This window comes from Lepidothrix coronata, unplaced genomic scaffold, assembly GCF_001604755.1.
Source record: "Lepidothrix coronata isolate B3197 unplaced genomic scaffold, Lepidothrix_coronata-1.0 Scaffold39, whole genome shotgun sequence".
Lineage (NCBI taxonomy): Eukaryota > Metazoa > Chordata > Aves > Passeriformes > Pipridae > Lepidothrix > Lepidothrix coronata.
In genome coordinates this window covers 6543700-6547560 of record NW_016690219.1, presented here as the reverse complement: position 1 = coordinate 6547560, position 3861 = coordinate 6543700, and positions in this window count along the sequence as shown.

The following is a 3861-nucleotide window of genomic DNA, read 5'->3' as shown; positions in this document are numbered from 1 at the left end:
CTCATTGTTCAACTTGAACCTCCCCTGACACAGCTTGAGGCCATTTCCTCTTGTCCTATCACTGGATGCCTGGGAGAAGAATCTGACCCCCACCTGGCTCCACCCTACTGTCAGGGAGTTGCAGCGAGTGAGAAGGTCTCCCCTGAGACTCCTTTTCTCCAGGCTGAGCCCCCCCAGCTCCCTCAGCCACTCTTTGTAGGACTTAGAAGTCACCATGATGTGATTGGGTTGGGAAGCTGGTCCAACCCCCTGCTCAAGAAGGGCTACCCAGAGCCAGTTGCCTGGGATTGTGTCCTGAAGAACTCCAAGGATGGAGATCACTCTTGAGGATGGAGGTTCTACGTTCAAATTAAAAAAGAAAGGACCAGGGGCCACAGGCACCCACTGAAAAACAGGAGGTTCCTCTGAACATCGGGAAACACTTCTTCATTGTGAGGGTGGCCGAGCACTGGCACAGGTTGCCCCGAGATGTGATGGAGTCTCCATCCTTGGAGATATTGAAAACGGACCTGGGCAATCTGCCCTGGTGGTCCTGCGTGAGAAGGGGGGACAGACGAGATGATTCCCATGGAGTGGGGAGGAACCCCCTGATTTTGCTACTGTGGACATGCGAGAGTGGATAATTTTGCCCTAGATTTTGGCTCCCTAAAAGAGTCATTTGCACCCAAATGGCCTTTCGGGAGTGGTCCATGTGCTCCTGAGCTATGCCTGGGAAATGTCTGGGAGAGGCTGATGCACCCTGGACTGAGCTGTGCCAAAACCACAGTGATGGATTCAGCTATAAAGTCACCCTGATCCCAGGAGCAGGTTAATTTTAGGAGTACAGAGTACCCGTTTCCCCCCTCCAGTCTCTGCTGGTTTATGCGGGTTTTGCTGTTCCAGCCTGTCAGAACTGTTGTTTCTTGATGGGTTTACAAGGGAAACAGAAGGACTGTTTGTTCTGCAGGGAGAGGATCCGTGGAGAGGCAGCCCAGGAACGTGACTTTCCAGCTCTGATAAGATCACTCCAGCCTGGCTGAAGGTTCGGCACATCTCAGCACACATCTCCCAGCATGGGGGAGAGCCAATGCCCTCAGAGTGAGGAGAGAAAACCCAACAGGGTGAAGAGGGTGGGCAGGGGATCTCATTTTTCCCTGTCACTTCGCTCAGGGATGAGGATAGGATAGAATCAGCACCTCCTGACCCTCTCACTGACATCTTGCTCCCATTTTCTGCCCCTCTAAGAAATATCCTCCTGAAAGACCCATAATACTGCATCGTCCTCCCCTTGCATTCCTTAAATTGGGAGGGGATTCTGTCCCTCTGCTCTGCTCAGGTGAACCCCACCTGCAGAGCTACCTCCAGCTCTGGGACCCACATCATCAGAGGGATGTGGAGCTGCTGGAGCAAGTCCAGAGGAGACCACAGAGATGCTCCAAGGGCTGGAGCCCCTCTGTTCTGGAGGCAGGCTGGGAGAGCTGGAGGTATTTAGCCTGGAGAAGAGAAGGCTCTGAGGAGAGCTTGAAGACCCTTCCAGTGCCTAAAGGGGCTCCAAGAGAGCTGGAGAGGGATTTGGGACAAGGGCCTGGAGGGACAGGACAAGGGGGAATGGCTTCCCACTGCCAGAGGGCAGGATTACATGGGATATTGAGAAGAAATTCTTCCCTGTGAGGGAGGGGAGGCCCTGGCACAGGTTGCCCAGAGAAGCTCTGGCTGCCCCATCCCTGGAAGTGTTCAAGGCCAGGTTGGACAGGGCTTAGAGCAACCTGGGATAGTGGTAGGTGTCCCTGTGCATGGCAGGGGGGTGGAATAAGGTGGTCTTTACAGTCCCTTCCAGCCCCAACCATTCTGTGATTCCATGAAATCTCCAGGGATGCTCAGTAGCTGTGAGATGAAGGTCATGGCTTTTCCTCTTCCACCCATCTTTCCATCATTTCTCACACAGGAGAAGTGGGAACATTCAGCTGAACGCAGTCCATGACCATGGCAAGGCTGGAGATCAGGTGGGACATAAAATACAACCCAGGCAGAGAGGGATGGTGGGGTGGGACATCCCTGCTGAACATGGACATTGCCACATTGCTGGGTCAACCTGCACTTCTGTTTTGCTCTGATGAAAGGTTTTTCCCTTGTTATCTACATAACAGTGCTCCAGGGCAGCTGTGACAAGGGGGAAGGGGCAGATCTGTGCAGGATAGCTGCTCTCCTTGGTGGGTACTCACAGCCTGTTTTGCACACCAAGCTTGGTGGATGCTGCACAGGAAGATCTCTTTGTCTCCATCACCTTTTCTCAGGTGGCTGGTACCTGCCAAGCCATGCCCTGTAGTTCATCCCAGCCCTACCCTGCTGTGCTACAGTCCCTGTTACTCCCTATCATGTACATTTTAAACCCTGAAATGAATCACCCACTTCCGTTCAAGGCAAAACACAGGTGTGGTTGTGTTTGCCCAGGAGATCACTCCCAGAGTTAAGATCAGGTTGTGCCAGGCTGGGCTCTCCCTACCCTTTACAGTCATCTGATAGGATTCAAGTCCTCTTTGTGCCCTCTTTGTGCCCTGAATAGTGTAATTCCCCACCCAAATATGTATCATTGAATGCTTTGGGTTGGAAGGGACCTTGGAAGGGACCTTTAAAGTTGTTTCCGGGTTGTATGGACAGGTTTTGATAGTGGGTTTTGATAGCTGCAGGAGTGGCTTCTGTGACAAGCTGCCAGAAGCTTCCCCTATTTCAAACAGACCCAATGCTAGCTGGCTCCAGGACAGCCCATCAGGGACAGTCATCCTCTGGATCCATTCCAACAGCTCCACTTCCTTCTGATGCTGGGGACCCCAGAGCTGGATGCAGCACTACCTGTAGGGTCTCACCAGAGCAGAGCAGAGGGGAAGAATCCCCTCTCTTGTCCTGCTGGCCTCACAGACCCTCCCCGTCGTGCCACACAAACCCTGCAAAAAGTTTGGCCTGTTATTTTGGGGTGCTTTGAATTATCATCCAAAAAGAGGAGTTTCTTTTGTGGATCAGGGTCTCCCTTCACCAAGATTCATCCAAAACACAGAGTTCACACTGTGCTGCTGAGAGACAACAGAGCAGCTTTGCACCAAAGATAACTGAGATATTACAAACACCAAATGAGATCCAGAAAGTAGGACGAGTTCCCTTTTCCCTGTACTTGCTTGTAATAAAGAATACTGACATGTTGTTATCATGCTTGGGTAAAAGAGAATTTTTCTGCCCCATCTGTTCCTATATGAAACTCCTTCCCACTGGACAAGGATTGATGCTCGTGGTTTGGAAAAATTTAGATGCAGAACACTAAGGCTTTCTTTAACTAACAACTCAGAAAAAAGCCCTGAGTTTCCAAGTTCAGCCCCTGCAATCAGAAAGAAACTCTTGATACAGTTAATTTTGCCACCATCAGCTGCTCCCCGCCTGTTGCACAAGGAGTGTGTGACAATTTGGGGTCAGGACTTTCCTGCCTCCTCGTGGTTTGTACGGAGCAGGAAGCCCATTGTGACAGTCTGATGGTGATTGCTAACGTGTCTTGCGGGAATTGCTTCAGCTTCCCATCTTCCTGTGGGGTGGAGAATGGATTGAGAGCAGCCCTGGGGACAAGAACTTTGAATGCTGGTGGGTGAGAGGCTGGACATGCCCTGGCCATGGGCACTCCCAGCCCAAAAACTCCCATATCCTGGGCTCATCCCACAGCATGGGCAGCAGGGGAGGGGGGGATTCTGCCCCTCTGCCCCCTCAGGTGAGACCCCACCTGCAGAGCTGCCTCCAGCCCTGGGGAACAACAGCACAAGGATGTGGAGCTGCTGGAGTGAGTCCAGAGGAGGCCACGGAGATGTTCCGAGGGCTGGAGCCCCTGTGCTCTGGATCCACGCT